Raw genomic sequence first — 22,070 nt, 5'->3', positions numbered from 1 at the left:
TGGGGCCTAGCACATAAAAGGTAGATGATAAATACATTAAATGGGGATGCCTGGGTGGCTCAGTGGTTGAGCATCTATCTGCCTTTGGCCCAGGGTGTGATCCTGGAGTCCTGGGATCGAGTCCCACGTCAGGCTCCCTGTATGGAGCCTGCCTCTCCCTCTGCCTATGTCTCTGACTCCCACTGTGTGTCTCTCATGAAGAAATAAATAAAATGTTTTTTAAAAAAATGAACATTTCTTTCTTGATTTATCTAAACTTCAAATATATTTTCTTGAGTCTCTCCTCATAAAAGGTGAGGAAATTTGTTCATAATCATTTTTTCCCCAATTTTTGTTGGGCTACAGTTTAGTTTCAGTATCTTTAATGGTTATCTTTATCATTTTAACTAATATGCTTTGTTTTTTTTCCTCCATCAAATTTAAACTCTTAGCCTCCTACTACCTATTTAAGCATAAGATGAGAAATCCAGGTTTCCTGTACATCCAACTACCTCCCATGAATCTTTTCTTCTCTTTTCTTTTCTTTTTTTTTTTTTTAATTTTTTTTTTAATTTTTATTTATTTATGATAGTCACAGAGAGAGAGAGAGAGAGAGAGAGAGGCAGAGACACAGGCAGAGGGAGAAGCAGGCTCCATGCACCGGGAGCCCGACGTGGGATTCGATCCCGGGTCTCCAGGATCGCGCCCTGAGCCAAAGGCAGGCGCCAAACCGCTGCGCCACCCAGGGATCCCTTTTCTTTTCTTTTAAAGTAAGCTCCACACCCAGTGTGGATCCCAACCCAGGGCCTGAACTTACAATCAAGATGTGAGCTAAAACCAAGAGCTGGATGCTTCACCAACTGAGCCATCCAGGTGCCCCTCACATGAATCACCTTTACTGTTATTTTTACACTGTATAGGTCCATAATATTTATTTTCCGATCTATAACTGTCTTTTGTCTACAAATCAATTCTAAAAACAGAAAGCCAAAAAAGTTTAAAATATGATGATATGTAAACATTACTCACTGCAGAACCAAGTAGTAGTAGGAACTACAGAGAAAATGTGATGCTGCTTGCTCCCTTCTTAAGATGCATTAGAATTTAGGAATACTTTATGTGTTGTCTATATTTCTTACTACACTATACACTCTATGAAAATAGGATCTTAATACACACACACGTTACTCGTTAGTATATCATAGCATGTGTTCAGTCACTACATGTTTATAAGCATATGGACAGAGTGGTGGAAAGAAGGGAAGGGGAGAAAAGAAGTGGGAAGGCATCAAGGCCATCAAGAATGTGAAAGCCAATCTACTTCAGACATTATGTGTCTTTATATGATATACATCCCTAGCATCAATGTGAGACAATTAAGGTGAAAGGAAATTAATGTATATATCCTATAAGCTCTACCAGCCTAGGAAATGTCAACTAAAGGTTAAGTGAGAATAAGAAAGTAGTATCCTGGGTGCCTGGGTGGCTCAGTCAGTTAAGTGACTGCCTTTGATTCAGGTGGATCCCAGAGTCTTGGGGCTGAGTCCTGCATCTGGCTCCCTGCTCAGTGGGGAGTCTGCTTCTCTCTCAGCCCCTCACCACATTCATGCTGGCTCTCCCTCACTCTCTCAAATAAAATCTTTTTTTAAAAAAGGCCAAAAAAAAAGTAGTATCCTGCTGTAAATTTTATAATTTTTACAATAAACACATACTACTTTAAATAACCCATTTCTCTTATTTTTAAAACGCTCTATAAAAGTGGGGGGGACAAGGGTAGCCCAGGTGGCTTAGCGGTTTAGTGCTGCCTTCAGCCCAGGGCGTGATCCTGGAAACCCAGGATCAAGTCCCATGTCAGGCTCCCTGCATGGAGCCTGCTTCTCCTTCTGCCTGTGTCTCTGCCTCTCTCTCTCTCTCTGTGTCTCATGAATAAATAAATAAAATCTTAAAAAAAAAAAAGTGGGGAGCAGGTGAGATTTGGGGTTTTACTCCCTTAGTTCTTTAGTAAAGTTCCTTCTGGAAAACTCCAATTTAAGCTCCTACAGGAAAAGTGTTTTTTGTATCCCTTAACCAGAATATACAGATGGCCATACAAGAAGTAGTAATTATGAGAAAAATCTACTTCAAAGCTTCTAAAAGGAACCAAAATGCTGCTGAAACAAAACGGAAGGTGAGAGAGGCATAGCTGTGGAGGTCAATTCTTTATGATCTAATGTTTTTCTTAACATCCTAAATCCTACTTCCCATATTCATTACCAAATCTCCTTGAGGTCTTCAAGTAAAACAACAAAATTCAGTTCAGACCTGGCCACTACTATATATTCACCACACAAAGTTTGTCAACTAGGTTAGGAAAACCATTAAGAGAATACCAGAAAATTCCAGAATCCTAATTCCCTGCAAGAAGAGCATTTGTACCAACACCTATATGCATACTGCGAAAAACATACCCTCGCGGGCCCCACCCCGCACACACCCATATACAGCTTCTCAGAATCCTGAAATACACCCAGAGGCCTAAAAATAAAAAGGCTTCAACACACAATGATTGTATGTCAGCCTTTAATTCTCACTCTTGGGATCCCTGGGTGGCGCAGCGGTTTGGCGCCTGCCTTTGGCCCAGGGAGCGATCCTGGAGACCCGGGATCGAATCCCACATCGGGCTTCCGGTGCATGGGGCCTGCTTCTCCCTCTGCCTGTGTCTCTGCCTCTCTCTCTTTCTCTCTCTGTGACTATCATAAATAAATAAACATTTAAAAAAATAATAATAATAATTCTCACTCTTCCCACAAATAGCTACAAGCATAACATGAAAATGCAAACAGTAGTCTCAACTCTTTCTTCACAGATTAGAAGGATAATAATAGCTCTCTACAACCTAAATCTCCAAAGAACACCAAAAATTCATAAATCTAGGGAAAGCAGAAAATCTTTCAATAGCAATCTACTTCAAATTAATTGCAACTGGACAGGCTGCCATAGATGTGCTCTGAGATATGTGCAAGGTGAACTAGAAAATATATCACCTATTAGCTATTTAAAACACGGTATGTGGGGATCCCTGGGTGGCTCGGCGGTTTAGCGCCTCCTTTTGGCCCAGAGCGTGATCCTGGAGTCCAGGGATCGAGTCCCACGTTGGGCTCCCTGCATGGAGCCTGCTTCTCCCTCTGCCTGTGTCTCTGTCTCTCAATCTCTCTCTCTCTCTCTCTCTCCCTCCCCGTGTGTGTCTCTCATGAATAAATAAATAAAATTTTTTAAAAATTAAAAAAAATAAAACATGGTATGTGAAATTGTGACTAAATCTCAAAATTACTAGTCCAACCTGCTGTGATGAGTTATATTTATCGGTATTAGCATTTATTATCAGAAAATGAACTGAATATTTTAAACACTATTTCAACATTTTTAAGATGCTGTTCATTTTGTTAAAGGGTTATAAATGTTACGAGGGGCAAGAAACATGCTGCTTTCTTAAGCACTCCATGCAAAGATTAACAGACCAAATTTTAAAATTCCATTCAAGTACAATTTGGCAGAATCTATCACATCCATTTCAAGTGTGCATGCCCTCTGACCTTAGAATTCTCACTTTTAAAATTTCACAGATTTAAGGATATATGTGCAAGGATGTTCAATTATTTTATGATTTGTACCAGCAAAAAGGGAGAGAACTTGAATTTTCATCAACAGATTAAATAATGGTATCTCCAAACTATAAAATAAAATTCTATTAAAAATTTTTCTTAAATCTGTATCTGACCTCTATAAAGACATCAATGATATCTTTTGAAAGATGAAAGAAAGCAAGTTATAGAAGAATTGTATAATATGTATAATACAATCCCATCAGTATACAAAAGGTTACACATATGTATGTATGTATGTATACACACAGGAATTATCTGGAGAGTAAGCAACTATTTCTGAAAACTCAGATGGAATCACTTTTTCCCTTGCACAGATACTTTTCTTTTTAATCCTTTAACAGTACATATTACTTTTATACACACACAAGCACGCACGCGCACACACACACACACACACTTCTCACTATAAACTAATGGCTTAAAAAAGGCCTCAACCATTCACAGCACTACTATATGGTAATTAACAGGCTAGGCTCCTAGCTGATAAAGTCTCTCAGTAGTAGGTTAAACACACACACACACACACACACACCCCTACCAGTTAAAACACAGATGTGTCTGCTTCCACTCTCAGTACACAGCTTATCAGGTTTGCTAACACTGTGCATCACGTTGCATGACCTTAATCTGATTCTCGCAGAAACCAAAAATTACAGAATTATATGGCAACAGTAGCAGTGTTTTGGTGACATTCTTACCAGAAAAAGCCCCTCTGCTAGGACCAGCAATAATACTTAACATTTGTCATCAGTGCCATTACATTCTTCTTTATGGAAGGTTAACTCTATAGTCAAGGTAATCATGGTTTTTAGTAATTCTTATCAATCAGTTAATCAAGTTAATTGTAAGGTCTATCAAAGTTCTCACTATGACAAACATCTTGTCAAGCAGATACTTAGAAGCAAATACAAGGTTATTAATCATAGTTGTTCCTAATTATATCACAATCTGTGCCACTTAGTGTAATGGAGTCCAGCTGGAAGCTGTACAGACCTTCCCAACCACTCCAGTCCTCGCTGATACCCTGATATCTTAAAATCCTAAAATATGAAATTGTTTGAATTGTAGATATATAACCTTTCACTTTACACATCTCATACTAAACTATTATCAGTTCAACAGAAAGATGAACATATCCTACCAGATTAAACTGAACAAATCCAGTGAATAGATGCACATGTTCACAAGCCATTATCCTCAAATCTGAATTCTAAAAATCTCTGAAAACCAAAACCTTTTATAACCAATTTGGTGGCAAAACCACACCTAAATTGATTCAGAAATACCTCCGTGTTTGATGAAGGAATTGGAAGATGCCCTTCAATCCTGCTTGGAAAGTTAGATTCATATGGTATATGCATCATACCATCTTTCTAAAATCTGAGAATTTCTGAATTCTGACCCAAAAAATCTGGGACTTAGACTTGTATAATTCTTCAATTATTCTAAATTCTAAATATCCACATCATTGTTTATCAAGACATTTATAATCAAGGAAAGTTACACAAGGAGATTTTAGCCCTACAATATTTTATTTCTTAAGCTAGGTGGTGGGTATACAAGTATTAATTATATAATTCTATCCCTTTGCATGTCTGAAACATTTCATAAACTTTAAAAGTTTAAGTGAAAAAAGTGAAAAATTGTAGGTACTCAATGTTTAATTTTTTCCCTAAAATAATAAAAGCATTTGTATTCAAAGCATTTGTTTCCTTCTTTAAAATGTAAAAGCATTTGGGAAGCAGCAAATCTGACAATGGTTATGCTTAGGGTCTTAAAAACATTCGTATTTTTTAATACAATAATTCCATACACAAGAATCCTATCTACTTAAATGACCTAAAATGTACAAAGATCCATTACATTACGAATTATGATATGCCAGCCTTATTAGTAATCATTCGAGAAATATTTAAGTAAAATCTTTATGATTTAATATACCATCTACAAAAAAATACATTTATAACTAATGCCTGATATAAAAAATATTTACAACACAGTGAACAAAAATGGATATACATTTAACAGTATATTCTAGATTTTGCAAATTTCCATATAAGCAAAACAAAAAGAATGGGAGGAAATGCGTTTACTTTGTTCTTAGTAGTTGCCAAAATTTTCCAAATGGGTATATAACACTTGTTAAAAAAGAACAAATGTTTACAAGTTTTAAACAGAAACAAAAGGGAAAAGCCACCTTAAATTACATTAAGATGAGCAATTCCTCCTTTTGAACCTGGTCTCAAAATCCTTCCCAACACAGGAATGTAATACCAAACCTATCTGCTGGCCCTAAAGGCATCATACCTTTTTTTCATGATTTGCAATAATACAGATGTAAGACATCTAATATTATTTCAGACCTGAGTGAGTATACAGAACTACTAAGAAGAAGACATCAAGATTTCTTAACACATATGAGGTATTCAACACATGGGATAAGCATTATAAAAATGTTTGTCTTCTCCAGTACACTTAAAAAATGGCACACTGCCAGATAAAAGGTTAAGATGGGACTTAAGAAAAAGACTTGAAAAAAATCATTTGTGGAGCCAGTAAAAATTATAATTCCTTTCTCTTTGAGAGACCATTTTTCTCCTGTTACCATGGTTCTCTAAATAAACTCTATCAAGGGTATTTCTTTTAATCATAATTCTTTACATGTATATACACAAATGTAGAATTACAGACTCTTTAAGTTCTATAGATTGAGCCTAGAGTGCTACAAAATCATAAATTTAAGACAGCCAAAGAGATTCAAGCAGAATTCAATGGTTCCTGGACTAACTTAAAAAAGACTTAGACCATCATACATCTCAAAGTTTCAAAATTAAAATAGACTTTCAATTACAAAAATCTGCTTATGTGAAACTTTACAATAGAAACGGGCTACACCACACCTTTAAAAAAAAAAAACCTTTCTATCATGTAAAGCATTTAACATAATATGTGGATCATAATGAACACTCATCAGTACAAGCAATAAGTATATTTCTTCTATTTTAAGATAAACATGCTTTCATAATATGAAGTTTCTAAAGTTGGAATTCAGCTTATATCAAGATGTATAATTTTTTAAAACAAATTATTTTTTTTTAAGATTTATTTATTTATTTATTCATAGAGATGCAGAGACAGAGGCAGAGACACAGGCAGAGGGAGAAGCAGGCTCCATGCAGAGAGCCCGACGCAGGACTCGATCCAGGGTCTCCAGGATCACGCCCTGGGCTGCAGGCGGAGCTAAACTGCTGCGCCACCGGGGCTGCCCTTTTAAAACAAATTATTAAGGAGTGCCTGGGTGGTATAATCAGTTGGGCATCCAACTCTTGGTTTCTGCTCAGATGGTAATCTTAGGGTTGTGGGATCGGCCTCCCCGCATCAGGCTCTGCACTCAATGCAGTGTCTGCTTGAGTTTCTCTCTCCATTTCCCTTTGCCCCCACTTGCACTGTCACACTCTCTCTCAAATGGATAAATCTTTAAAAAATAAAGAAATTATTAAATTGATGGTATACTCCAAAAGAATTAAATGGTAACTTAGAAATGAGACATGTATTATATGTGATAAATACTCACAAATTTTTCCTATAACCCTCCCAGCAAAGCTTTCAGGGAAAAAGATTTTATTATCCCATTTCTAGATGAGGAAATTTAGGCTTAGAAAAGCTCAGTAAAGGGCACCTGGGTGGCTCAGAGTTGAGCATCTGCCTTTGGCTCAGGTCATGGTCCCAGCATCCCGGGATCGATTCCCATATCTGGCTCCCCACAGGGAGCCTGCTTCTCCCTCTGCCTGTGTCTCTGCCTCTCTGTGTCTCTCATGAATAAATAAAATCTTTTTTTAAAAAAACTCAGTAAGTGCCCATGATCACACATCTGACTCTAAAGTCACACTCTTAACCACTACCATACACTGCATACTCATCTACTATTTTAACTCATATCAGATACATTTATGGGTTTTTTTAATGAAACATTAAAAAGTTAATATTAGTTTGTCCTAAAACACAAACTATTTATCTCCCCATTCCTCAGTCTCTGCCATCTAGCTGGTCTATTTCTATACCTCTTTCCTGAGATCCAGACCGGAATTTCCAAATATCAAGTGAATGCACTTGGTTATTCCAGAGCTGCACTGCCCAAGATGGTAGTCACTAACCATATGTAGTTGCTAAGCGCTTATTATATGACTAGTGAAACCAAGGAATTGAATTTTTAATTTTATGTCACTGTAGTTAAAAGTTAAATTTAGGGGCACCTGGGTGGCTCAGCTGGAAGAGCACTGAGGCTCTTGATTGGGGTTGTAAATTCAGGCCCCACATTGGGTGCAGAGATTACTCAAAAAGTTAATTAATTTTAAAAACAAAAACAGACATGCTACCAAAAAAAGTATACAGATGATTTCGAAAACTTAGTATGAAAAAATAACGTAGAATTGCCCATTTAAAGTTTTTTTTTTTTTTTTCCATTTAAAGTTTTTTTAATGTATGTTTTAACACGTTGAAAATGGTTATTTTGGATGTATTGATTTAAATAAGGTATTATAAAAATTATAAGATCTAATATTTTCTCTTTATAATGTGAATTACTACAATTTTAATTAATATGTGGCTTACATTATATTTCTATTGGACAGTACCGCCCAGAGGTTCCTATTGCCCTCACTGTAGTAATCAATAGTTCAATGAATGGCATCACTGTCCCTCTAGCTCAGTGCTCCAACACAACCTTCTCTATTATAGAAGTGTTCTAAACCTGATGATGATTGGTGCTGGTGGTGATGGTGATGACGGTGTGAGACTCAGAGAATCCCTTAAATATCGTGAAGCCAGAATTCCTAGGAGACTTAGGCAAACACCATCTATTATTCTGACTTTCCTCTGGGGAAAAGGTACTAGGTACAAAAACTGCAGACCAGTGTTGTGCAACAGAACTTTCTGTCACAATAAAGATGTTCTGTATCTGCACTTTCCAATACAGAGGTCACTAGTCCCATTTGGCTATTAAGCACATGAAATATGGCTACTACAACTGAAGAACTTTTACATTTTACTTCATTTAAATCACTTTAAATAGCCATGTACAGATAGTAGCTACTAATTAGACAGCACTATTGTACTTGCTGCATCTGAAAGTCTGGAAGTCATCTTAGTCTCCTCCTTCCCCATCAACTGTCCTTTCCCCTACATCTAAAAACGTAAACACACACACACACACACACAGATTCTGAATTACCTAGTCCTGTATTCTTTAAAGCTTTCAATTCTGTCTGCATCCCTATTTCCACTTCTACTACTTTGGTGTTCAAGCTTTGATGGATTAAGGCCACAACCTCCTAGTTAGCCTCCTCACTTAGCTTCCTCCTATCTACTCTTCATAAAATGTAAATATAAACTTATTTCCTTTATTCAAAAGTCTCCAAGTCTTGCCATTGCCCCAAGGTAAAATTCCAGACTCTACGTGATTTACAAAACCTTTCATGATTCAAACCCAATCTCCAGCCTCATCTTTCACCACTCCCTTCCACTCCAGCTCTTAACCCATATCATTAACACGTATCAGGCTCTACTAACATTGCCTATTTACTTGTCCTCCTTAGCAGGCACTATCATCCTGAGGGCAGAGACAATGTTTCAAACATCATAGTTAAGACAGAACACAATATACAGTCACAGTACAGGAACAAGGTATACTAGATTTTCCATAAATCTTTTTTGAATGAGGGAAGAAAAGGAAAAAAAAAAAAAAAGGAAATAGATATATACTATTCTTGAACAACTATGAAAATAAAAGTTTGGCAAAGTAGATATTTTTGTTACACTATTTGAAAGAATTTTAATGTGAATTTGTTAAGAATCAACCTATTTTGATTTTTCCAAGGAAATCTTGATACTTTAAAAAATATATATATACCTGCTATGTAAAAATGAAAACCTATTTACCTATATTTGTGAGTATAAATCTAAAGAATTTATATCCATTTTCCATTATTTTTAACTGAAGTATAATTAACATACAGTGTTATATTAGTTTCAAGTGTACAACATATTGATTCAACAATTCTATACACTACTCAGTGCTCATCATGATAAACATAGTCACCATCTCTCACCAAATGTTATTACAACATTATTGCTTATATTCCCTACCCTGTACTTTTCATCTCCATGAGTTACTTATTTTATAACTGGAAGTTTTTCCCTCTTAATCCCCACTATCTATTTCCCCCATCCCTCCACCCACCTCTCCTCTGGCAATCAGCAGTTTGTTCTCCCCATTTAAGAGTCTGTTTTCAGTTAACTTATTGTTAATAACAAGCAGGTAAACAGATAAAAACTGCTGCTCTATTAACATTTAAAAATACCAACCCATAAGCATAACCAAACAATTTCAAAATGGATTCAGAAATGTGGCAAAAAAAAAAAAAAGGCAATACTATAAAATTAACTACCATCAGACCATTAGAAAAGCCACCAGAACAAACTGAGTGAAATGTTCAACAACTCTATTTTCAATCATTCTTTCTACTTAATAAACTTTCTACTTATTCAGGAAAAAAAACATCAAGCAAAGGTTTGATCTAAATTTAATAGAATAGTTTAGAAAAGGAATGGAAAACTATTTGAAATATTCAAAATTATCTGCCACTAATGAAAGTGAAGTCAATATTGCCAGGAAGGTAGAAAAGTCACCTGTGTGGTATACATAAGGATGTATACTAAAAGATCTGAAGGGATATACTCAAAAAGATGTCAAACATAGCTACTTCTTGTATCAGAAGAATTCTAAGAATCTCTTAGATCACTAATAACTTACTGACCAATTTTAAGTTCAAATCAATCTTTTTTCCTTGAAAAGGTCAGCAACAGTAAATTCTATATGTACAATAAATGTACAAGGACAAAGTTCTATGTATACTCAAGGGGAGAAAAAAAGGCAGGCAGTCAGAGAAAATAAAGTCTCTATCAATAGTTTTTTTCCAAATAAGTGAAAGCTTAGAAAGGAAAACAAATGTTAAGAAACTCTATCCTGGGGCACCTGGGTGGCTCAACGGTTGAGCGTCTGCCTTTGGCTCAGAGCATGATCCCGGGATCCGGGACTGAGTCCCACACTGGGCTTCCTGCAAGGAGTCTGCTTCTCCCTCTGCCTGTGTCTCTCTCTGCCTCTCTGTCTGTGTCTCTCATGAATAAATAAAATCATTTAAAAATAAAAAATAAAAAAACTCTATCCAGTAGAAATTCTGCTTCAAAAATCCATGTGATAAGCCATATTAACAGGTTAAAAAATTCTGATTCTCTCAATAGATATGAAAATGCATCAGGTAGATTTTTAGCATTTGTTAATGATCAAAAACCTTACATTAGGGACACCTGGGTGGCTCAGCAGTTGAGTCTGCCTTCGGCTTAGGGCATGATCCCAGGGTACTGGGATTGAGTCCCACTTCAGGCTCCCTGCAGAGAACCTGCTTCTCCCTCTACCTATGTCTCCACCTCTCTCTGTGTGTCTCTCATGAATAAATACAATCTTTTAAAAATAAAATAAAAATAAAAAATTTACATTAGGAACAGAAAGAAACTTTGTTAATCTAATAAAGGATATATGCAAAAGCAAGTAAGTTCTGTAGAGGAACTGCTCTGCTGTACCATATTTGGCAACTTGTAGCTTATCTGAGTCTGGGCAGAATGCCTTGTGATCCCCCCCAGAACAGGAAAGGATGGGCGGCCCATAAGGAGCTGCTCCCAGGCCATTTTCCACTGCTTTTCTATCTCCCTTGGAGGATAACATATGACAGCTTCTCATCACTGGATACTGATGAGGCATGTGACTTTCAGGCTGCCCATTTCAGAACTGAGCTATAGACCACAAAACTGGTTTGGGGCAAATTAGAATGGGCTCCTTCATCAATAGAGAGTGTCCCACAACTTAAGACTGTAGTCATTAGCAAGGCTTTTGTTCTGATGTTGACTTTTTTGATGTGTGGGACAAGGGTCACATGGAGCTGGCACCTTTGGCTTATTCACCTTTCCACTGCCCATGTAAGTGATAAACTGCTTAAACCTAAAGGGTTCATTGTATCCATACCAGTCAAATCAGTCAGGCCTTGTCTTGCCTTACGTGTGTATACTTCACAATATCATACTTTATAGTGAAAAGTTAAAAAATTTCCCTTTGAGATGGGAAAATAACATGGATCTCTATCACCAGTCCATTCAACAACACACCACAGATCCTAGCCAAAAGACAAGAAAAAGGTATAAGAATTGCAAGGAAAAACACAAAACAGTAATTATCCACAAATGACATGATTATACAGGTGGAAAATCCAAGAGAATCTACTGATAAAATTATTAGAATTTATCAGACTTGGTCAAAATCTGGCAAAATAGAGCCAATACTTAAATTCAATTTTATTCCTTATACCAACAATAGAAAATAAAATTTATTTTAAAACCCCACTTAAAATACCATCAGAAACCTAAGATTAATCTACAAAAGATATATACAAACACTGTACAGAAAACATCAGCTAACCATACAGGAAAAATATAAACCATAACTCCTACCTCACAGCATACACAAAAAAATCAATTATAGACAGACCATGGTGCTATATAGAAAGGTGTAACAGTGACACTTTCAGAATACAGTAAAAGAAAATAACTTCATAACCTTAGGGTAGGGAATAATCCCAATGTCGACATAAAAAACACTAACCATAAAGGAAAACATTAATTGGACTACACTAAAATTAAGAATCTTGTTCTTCAAGTGACCCGTGAGTGGTTCAGTCAGTTAAGAATCGGCCTACAGAGGGATGCCTGGGTGGCTCAGTGGTTGGGCCCCTGCCTTTGGCTCAGATCTGATCCCGGAGACTCAGGATGGGGTCCCACACCGGGCTCCCTGCATAGAGCTTGCTTCACCCTCTGCCTGTGTCTCTGCCTTTCTCTGTCTCTCATGAATAAACAAATAAAAATATATTTTTTAAATATTAAAAAAAAAAAAGGAATCTGCCTTCGGCTCAGGTCAAGATCCCAGGGTCCTGGGATTGAGCCCTGTATTGTCTGGCACCCTGCTCAGCGGGAAGTCAGCTTCTTCCTCTTTCTCTGTCCCTCCCCCCTGCTTGTGCTCTCTCTCAAATAAATAAAATCATTTTTAAAGAAAAAGGGAATCTCCTTTCTTCAAAAGACACCATTAAGAAAGCAAAATATCAACCAACAGATTAGAGTGGAATATTTGCAACACAAATAACAAAGGGCTCATACCCAAAGTATGTAATCCTATAAATTAATTAAAACAGGGACACCTGGGTGGCTCAGCGGTTAAACATCTGCCTTTGGCTTGGGGTTTGATCCTGGAGTCCTGGGTTCGAGTCCCACACTGGGCTCCCTGCATGGAGCCTACTTCTCCCTTTATGTCTCTGCCTCTTTCTCTCTGTCGCTCATGAATAAATTTTAAAAATATATATTTTAGGGGATCCCTGGGTGGCTCAGTGGTTTAGTGCCTGCCTTTGGCCCAGGGCGCGGTCCTGGAGACCCAGGCTGGAATCCCGCGTCGGGCTCCCTGCATGGAGCCTGCTTCTCCCTCTGCCTGTGTCTCTGCCTCTCTCTCTCTCTCTCTCTCTCTCTCTCTAAGACTCTCATGAATGAATAAATAAAATCTTTAAAAAGACACCTAGCAGACAGTAACTTAAAGTATGAAGTTGGGAGAAGAGTTTTTTGTTAAGACAAGAGAGACGTTTTAAAGTTTAAGTCATGGGGCACCTACCTGGCTCAGTCTGAAGAATACGTGATCTCCGAGTCATGAGTTCAAGCCCCATACTGGGTGTAAAGATTACATACATACATATATACGTTTTAAAAATAGTTTAAGTGATGAGGAGTGCCTGGCTGGTTCAGTCAGTAGCAGAGCCTACTTTTTCTTTTTTTTAATTTTTATTTATTTATGATAGTCACAGAGAGAGAGAGAAAGAGACAGAGACACAGGCAGAGGGAGAAGCAGGCTCCATGCACCGGGAGCCCGATGTGGGACTCGATCCCGGGTCTCCAGGATCGCGCCCTGGGCCGAAGGCAGGCGCCAAACCGCTGCGCCACCCAGGGATCCCCCAGCAGAGCCTACTTTAAAAAAAATAATAAAGTTTAAGTGATGATAAGAAGCCAGTAAGGTAGAAAAATACTCTCAAGGAATTTTATTCCATTATGAAGAAATTCTTCTGAAAGTTCTCACTGCCTCTCTGCCTTAACTAAAAACTGATTTTCCTAGGACACTTCTTCCCAAGCAGCCCTTTCAAGGAGGCTCTCAGGTCTCTCACACTCTACACCCAATGTTGGGAAATGAGACTGGTACCCTTCTTTCTTCCAATGCCACCTCTAGACCATGTAAAATCCTGAACCCCCATGTAAAATCTTTGTTATTATGATACTCATGTTTTTCAGCAACACAGTCTTCTATTTTCTCCCTTTTCACTATCAGCTAATGACCACCTGGACATCCTCCACAAGCAGTGAGGAGATACTGGCAACCAATTCACACTGCCATTGTCTTTTATACCACCATTCCATTCCTGGGTTATTTCTTTTATATATATATATTTTTTTTTTTTTTTTTTTTTTATTCGTGAGAGACACACAGAGAAAGAGAGGCAGAGACACAGGCAGAGGGAGAAGCAGGCTCCATGCAGGGAGCCCGATGTGGGACTCGACCCCAGGACCACGCCCTGGGCCAAAGGCAGGCGCCAAACCGCTGAGCCACCCAGGGATCCTGTCCTGGGCTATTTCAATACACCCATGGATGAGTCATCTAATACCAGTTCCTCAAATCCATTATCCTCAGTAAGCAACTCTATTCTCTGGGTATATCCATTCACAGCCAGTTGGGAATTCACTTAATTGTCTTATCAAACATTCATTCATCAAATATTTAACAAGTACCTACTATTTGCTCAGTAGAGAACACATGACAGTCCCTGCCCTCATAAAAGATCTCATATTTTCTGCAAAGACAGCATGAAAAGATCTAGCTGAAGTCTAAATACAACTACTACATTTCCTTTACAGTTTAGGAACCATGTCAACTCTAGAAAACTGAAATTATTACCTGAAATGACCTCATGAATCCATACTATATCCCAGTGATCAATGTATCACTTGACAAGGCTTCTAAAGCTACTTTTTTTTTAAAGATAGACTTATTTACTTATTTTAGAGAGAGACTGAGCGCGCGCACACACACACACACACACACACACACACACACACACACGAGTGCAGGGTGAAAGGCAGAGGGAATCTCAGGCCAACTTTGAGCTGAACTCAGAGCTCAAAGCAGGGCTTAATCCCATGACCCGAGACCATGACCTCAGCTAAAATAGTAAATCGGATGCTTAACCAACTGAGCCCCCCTAGAATCCCTAAAACTACCTTTTAAATAATGTATGCTAAAATACTGCCAGAGTTCAGTATCAGATTCATCAGTCTATGACCATATTGCCGTGCTGCCCAATACACTAAATCACCAGTTACAGTGCCTATTTAATTTTTAAAAAACTAATAATTTTAATTATTTCTCAACAATTATACTAGCCACATTTTTTTTAAAGATTTTACTTATTTATTCATGAGACACAGAGAGAGAGAGAGAGAGAGAGAGAGAGAGAGAGGCAGAGACACAGGCAGAGGAAGAAGCAGGCTCTATGCAGGGAGCCCAACATGGGACTCGATTCCGGGTCTCCAGGATCACGCCCTGAGCTGAAGGTGGTGCTAAACCTGTGAGCTACCTGGGCTGAAGTGGCTACTTATCAAATGGTATATAGAACATTTCTATCATCACAGTTCTATTGAACAGTGCTGGCCTAAAGTTTTTAGTATTCACTTCATCCCTCCCAGAAAAAAAATTTAAAGGACAGGTATCATTTTCCAGTCTCCTGAGAACTCCCTGGGGTTCCACAACATCCTAAGGAATTCCACAAATCAGGTATCATTATCAACATCACCACACTCTATCATCACCATGAGAATGTTGATTTTTATTGAGTACCTACTCTATTCCAAGCACTTTATTAAAAGCTTTATTAATATATTTCATTTGTTCTTCATAACAATCACATGAGATAGGACTATTTTTCCCATTTTACAGGTGAGAAAATTAACTGAGTTTTAGACAGTAAAGTAACTCATTCAAAGCTATACAACTACAAAATGACAGCAATCCATAGAGTTTAAGCAAATTAAAAATGTAATAATTTTGCCTTTTCAAGACAACACGCTATTTAATATAAAGGAGGACTGACACAAACCTCACACTAGCACTCAACATTCCAGCAGACCAAACCATTTTCAGATGGTTCAATTTGCCCTACAGCTTTCTGGTATTTGGGCTCTGCAAACTCTGTTCCTTCTACTTGCATCCTTTTCATTCAGCCAAATCCTACGTATCCTTAAGATCCCATTGCAGATCTTCCAACAATTCAGTTTAGAAATCCAATATGTGTGCTGATGTAGAACCCTAAAGTTACCTATTGAAGCACAGCAGCCCACAAACTCCTATTAATGTTTCCTCTTCTCTCACTAGAATAAAACTCCTTAAGAATAAGGGACCCTGTCCACTATTCATCATGGATTCCATCTGGGCTACCCTAGGATTTAGGACATTAAAAGTACTCAACAAATATGTGATAAATGAAGGAATAATGAAAAGACACTTAAGCAGTCAAATCATTTCACAAGCATGTACTCAACCAAAAAAAATGCTAAGTTGACTTACACAAACCTATGTTTCTATTCAATCAAAGAATATTAAAAATACACACTAAATGGCTTACTTGCCATTTTAGTTGGTAAACAAGTATTTTACAAACATTATCTCCCACAGAAATACAAAAGAAAACTGAAAAACTGGGATCCCTGGGTGGCGCAGTGGTTTAGCGCCTGCCTTTGGGCCCAGGGCATGATCCTGGAGACCAGGGATCGAATCCCACGTCAGGCTCCTGGTGCATGGAGCCTGCTTCTCCCTCTGCCTATGTCTCTGCCTCTCTCTCTCTCTCTGTGGCTATCATAAATAAATAAAATTTTTTTTAAAAAACTGAAAAACTAAAGGTCAAGAAAGTAACTGCTAATGGGTTTAGGGTTTCTCTTGAGGGTGAATTCAGAAAACATTGCAAAATTGATTGTGGTGATAGTTATACACACCAAAAAAAATTGAATTATACACTTTACATGAGTGAACTGTGTGGTGTATGAATTATTTCTCAATAAAGCTCTTATAAATTTTTTTAAAAAGGACTACAGGTAGCTAGGCTTAAATTATGAAAATACTAAACCTGAAAAAAAAAAAAGACCTAGAAAAGAAAATGTTATATTTATGCAATTTTAAAATAGCTAAACCATATTATTGCACAAAATTTCACTGGTTAGGAAAAACAACAACTTGGAAACAGTGACTGCCTTCAGGAATAACATGATGGGACAGGAGACTTACTTTTCCACATGTACTCTTGCATACCTTCTGACTTGGTACATGTCTTACCTATTTTTTTTTTTTTTGTAAAGATTTATTTATTTATTTATTCATGATAGACATAGAAAGAAAGAGAGACGCTGAGACACTGGCAGAGGGAGAAGCAGGCCCCATGCCGGGAGCCCGATGTGGGACCCAATCCCGGGACCTCAGGATCGTGCCCCAGGGCCAAAGGCAGGCGCCAAACCACTGAGCCACCCAGGGATCCCCCAATGTCTTACCTATTTCTTAAATGAGTATAACGGTTATTAATATATTTTTAAATAACAAAAATGTCGTATCTGTCCTTAGTCTAAGTATACTTTCATTGACTGTCTATTTTGTTCTGAGAAGAATAAAAACTGAACTATATGTTTCTAAAAAATCAGTCCAGGGAGGGCAGCCTGGGTGGCTCAGCAGTTTAGCGCCACCTTCAGCCCAGGGTGTGATCCTGCAGACCCGGGATCAAGTCCCACGTTGGGCTCCCTACATGGAGCCTGTTTCTCCCTCTGCCTGTGTCTCTGCCTGCCTCTGTGTGTGTGTGTGTGTGTGTGTGTGTGTCATGAATAAATAAATAAATAAATAAATAAATAAATAAATAAATAAATAAATAAATAAAATCTTTTAAAAAAATAAAATAAATCAATCTAGGGAAGTAAAAAACTGACATATTCTTACATCTATTTCATCTCACACTAAGAAGCATTTACTCATTTTCTGGTATTAGACATTATAATCATATAAATTCTCCCTTACCCAACACTCTGACACCTCTTTAAACAATGACACACGCTTAATCATTCCCTCCTCCCTGAAAACTTCCTTTTCTTCACTTCTAGTACATCACACTCTCCTGGTTTTCCTAACCCAATAACCTTTTATCAATCTCCTTTGCCAGGTTTCTCTTCATCTCCCCAAAAGGTATCCAGAAAGTAAGTTCCATGAAGGCAGGGATCTTTGTCAGTTTTGTTCACTACCCCAATAAGCTAAAAAAGCACCCAGAACCATACTCAATAAATAACCATTGATTGAATCAGTGCCCCAAGGCTCAGATGTTGAAGAGCTACAGAAATAAACTATATTCTATATAACCTGAATGCTGTTTACTTCATTCCATTTTGTCAAACTTGATAATGAATGTATGTACTGATTATTTGGTTAACCAAAATACTTCATTCCCTGGTCTTCCTCCATTGATGTTTTGGTATGGTTATGTGTAAAATACACATTTAACAGCTCTTTTTTTTTTTTTTCTTCTACTACTCCTAAAAGCATAAACTTAGAGCAGAAAAAGAGCTATAGAACTATAAGAACTATCACTTTTATCTTGCTTCGAGGACTATAGTTGAATTAACAGACATACTTATCTAACTAGAAATGAGGGCGGGGGGGGGTCTCAGTAAATTCCACAAGAACATCACAGTAATGACTAGCAAGCAACATTCTTGAAAAATAAAATGTAGTAATTTTTTCAGGCATAAGAAATTCTAAAGAGAAACAGACCACTCCTACCTTAACCTTTCTCCCAAATCCCATGATTTCATTCCCACAAAATCACATCCCACTGTCAGCCATTCAAATGTAATTTTAGCAATATACAAAGTTTCACTCGATATTTTAGTTCACATTTGTCTTCATGAGTACCCAATTAAATCAAAGTATAATTTAAAAACCAAAACTAGATATGTGAATTTTAATTTTTCCTTCTAAGTAATCCAAAATCAAAACTTCTAATTTGATCTGAATACATTTAATCTTTTAGAATTACAAATTGTGGACACACCCTTTCTCACTTAGTAACTATTGTATCATCTGTTGCCTAAAAGTCTCTCCAAACAGAAGTATCTTTTAAAAGATAACAGTCTGCTCATTAATTAGGCATGTTAAAAAAGGCAATGATCTGCAACTACTGACACTCATATCTGTGTATTTCTCTCTTGGGTTACAGGAAAGCATTTCTCTGGCTACGTTCCCAAAAAAAATGAGTAAGCCTTGGGAAAGTCACTGCTTAAATTCCATTTCATGACGGTTTCTCTTCCTCCACAAATGAATTATTGAGAGTCATGCCTACTTCCATCCATTACATAATACATGTCCATCACAGGACCTGTCTTCTGAGCAAGAAACAGCTTAAATGACACTAACTGATAGGTAAGGTCAGTGAATACTGTGATCTAATAGGGAGCAGGAATCAAGAAAAGATTCTGATTTAATGTGCAAAGTTGTGAAACGCTGATGTTTTGAACACTGAACACCGTTTACTCTGCCGCCCCTATGAAGTGAGTTACATGCCCCCAAAATGTTATTAAAGAGCATTTTAAAAGCACTTGACTCCAGGAACGTATCTCAGAAATCGAAGGACCTACCGAAAAAAATTAATTCCACTTCATTTTTTAAAGGGTCTAATAACATTAGCAATTGAGAAATAGGGATCCCTGGGTGGCGCAGCGGTTTGGCGCCTGCCTTTGGCCCGGGGCGCGATCCTGGAGGCCTGGGATCGAATCCCACGTCGGGCTCCCTGCATGGAGCCTGCTTCTCCCTCTGCCTGTGTCTCTGCCTCTCTGTCTCTCTCTGTGTAACTATCATGAATAAATAAATAAAATCTTTAAAAAAAAAAAAAAAAAGCAATTGAGAAATAAAAATAATCTCCAATAATTGTGTTGAACACAAAGAGTCTAAATGTTAAGGTCTGTTGAAAAACGAGCTGTAAAAGACAACTGTGCTTTAAAACATTTTTCATATAATTAGCTCCAACAGAACTGTTCAAATTATCCATCCAAAGCAGTGAACCACAGCCACCTGCAACTATTAGTCAGAAATGTGTCTTCCAAAGCAACCACCTGATTTTCAGGCCTTCCCTTAAGGGGACAGGATAAAGCTTGTAAGTGAGATGGTACAGAGAGATCTTTCAGGCACAGAAAAAAGACTGGAAGATAACACCTTTAAGGAACTAGGTGTAATGGGACCTACACCCTTATGTTGTTGCCAGAATGAAGTTGTCTTAGCCCAAGATCTCGCTCTTCTTGAAGGGAGTAAAACTTTAAACCCAGCCACCCTCACAATTTACCCACCTGCGCCAAAAGCAGAGGGCTTCTCTTCCCTCTCGACCCATCCCGCCAGGAGGGAAATAATACTCATCAAACACCAAAGCAGAAATGTGAGACCCAGTGCAACAGCTTCTCCAACTGCCTCAAAGGCAGCATCCACAGCTCCTCTCCCTTTTGAAATAGTCCTTCATCTCCTATCTTACCATTTCACAGAAAAAAAATCCTCCTCTCTTTCAACATTTGACAACAGTCGCCTGGACACACAGATCCACCCCGACCGCACCCCAACCTCCTCAGGGCTCCCCGTTCTCCACCTCGCCACCACCTCGCCCGCACCACCACGCCTCAGAAAGCCTCGCTCTCCAAGCACCGGGAACCCCTCCTCGCGTCTCCCACCTCGGGCTCCCCGCGTCCGCCGCCTCAGCTCCCGCCCAGCCCCGGAGCTGGCGGGGTGGAGCCCGCGGGGGGCTGGGGTGGGCTGGGGTGGGGTCCGCCCCTCCCCGGACGGTCCCATCCCCCCGGCGGGGAGAGGGGGGAGGGGGTCCTGAAGCCTCACCTACGGCTCCGCCCCTCCCCGGGGGCGCGCTGCCCAGCCCTAGCCAGGGCCGTGAGGAAGCAGCAGGCTAAGAAAAGGCAAAAAAGCCTCAGCGCCAGCGGCAGGCGGGAAGCTCTCAGTCCCGCCCGACTTCCGAGCTGCCTACACGGCGGCCGTCTCACCCTCCTCAGGCGGGCTGCTGCTGCTGCTGTTGCCGCTGCTGCCGCCCGGGCGCCGCCGCCGCCGCCGCCGCCGCCGCCACTACCGCCGCCGCCGTCGCCGCCGCCACAGCCACAGCACGGCCCCAGCGCCCGCCGACGTCACCGCGCCCCGCCCCCTGCGCGAGACACCTAGCCCCGCCCCGGCCCGGCCCGGCCGCGAGACCTCGCGAGCTCCGCCCCCTCCTGTCCCAGCCACCTAGGCTGCCCGCACCCTCCTGGGAGTGCGCGTGGCAGCCCGCCCGCCTCCGGTGCCTTCCAGACGGAGGTGGGTCAGGGTGACGAGTGGGGTGACTCAAGATTCCGGCGGCGATCGCGCGCTCGAGCACAGCAACGGGCGCGGGGCGTCCACACCCCCACGCGCGGCCCCTGCGGCCACGGGAAGGGAGAGCCGGACTCGGCTCCGGGAAGCGGCGGTAGGTGGGAACGCGGCCAGGCGGCGTTTGTCTCCTTGGGCTTGCCGTAGGAAGCGGGCTGGCAGGGCCCGAGGAGCGGAGTCGTAGCTTTCCCGAACCCCAGGGTCGCCCCACCCCCTGCTCCGGGGGGCCGTCCGCCAGCCCCGGGACCGCCGCCGCCGCGGAGTGGGTCTGAGGTCGTCGTGCGTTCCGGGCTGCGCTCCCACGGCTGCAGTGGCAGCCCTTTGTCCGGGGAAATTGTATTTTCCTCCACCCTTTGCTTCTGCGAATGTGGCCGCGGGGCTGCCCACGAGACCTCAGGGAAAAACAGGCGTCGCAGAAGACCTACAACGGGGTGCTTGGTTTTTCTGTGGGAGCTCCGCGGGGCGGAAGAGCGCCGGCGGGATTTAAGGTGCACGTTCAGCTGTGCCCTGTGCCCCTTGCGGTGCTACGTTGTCTTCGTCGGTCCTCGGAGCATCTAGGCGAGTCCGCTGGGCAAATGGTACTTCATTTCAGGAAACCCAATTTTCTTGTCCTGAATTGCAGTCGATTTTCTTCCATCGGAGTCACGCAAAGAGGGCAACTGCACCTATTATTTAAGAATGTAGGTAAACTATCCCTTAACCAAGAAGGTAGGAGTGCTGTGAATTACATTGGCCCCAGCGTTTTCCGTTGCGTCGAATAATTTAAAATGGCCTTACAAGGAGTAGACTCGTCATTTTACCCCTACTTATTCTCCACCACAGTTAACCAATTTGCACTCCAT

General features: G+C 40.0%; 2 protein-coding genes across 36 annotated transcripts in view; one reads left to right on the top strand and one right to left on the bottom strand.

Annotated features, from left to right (window-relative positions):
* ERC1 (ELKS/RAB6-interacting/CAST family member 1) overlaps positions 1–20,989 on the bottom strand; it is a 545,178-nt gene extending 524,189 nt beyond the window's left edge. For 28 of the 32 annotated variants that reach the window (XR_012017870.1, XR_012017872.1, XR_012017874.1 and 25 more), the window contains exon 1: positions 20,713–20,978. The gene's annotated coding sequence lies outside the window, so the exon portion shown is untranslated. Of the gene's footprint in view, positions 1–20,552; positions 20,588–20,712 lie in introns of those variants that run through there. The other 4 variants (XM_072799507.1, XM_072799512.1, XM_072799516.1 and 1 more) reach the window with 3 other exon arrangements.
* RAD52 (RAD52 homolog, DNA repair protein) overlaps positions 1–22,070 on the top strand; it is a 119,455-nt gene that overhangs the window by 7,364 nt on the left and 90,021 nt on the right. Inside the window, exon 1 of one of the 4 annotated variants that reach the window (XM_072799541.1) lies at positions 21,158–21,177. The exons of the other annotated variants lie outside the window; for them this stretch is intronic. The gene's annotated coding sequence lies outside the window, so the exon portion shown is untranslated. Of the gene's footprint in view, positions 1–21,157; positions 21,178–22,070 lie in introns of those variants that run through there. 4 annotated transcript variants of the gene reach the window in all.

Source organism: Canis lupus, chromosome 25 (genome assembly GCF_048164855.1).
Source record: "Canis lupus baileyi chromosome 25, mCanLup2.hap1, whole genome shotgun sequence".
NCBI classification, from domain to species: Eukaryota; Metazoa; Chordata; class Mammalia; order Carnivora; family Canidae; genus Canis; species Canis lupus.
This window is presented reverse-complemented; position numbering and strand designations above follow the sequence as displayed.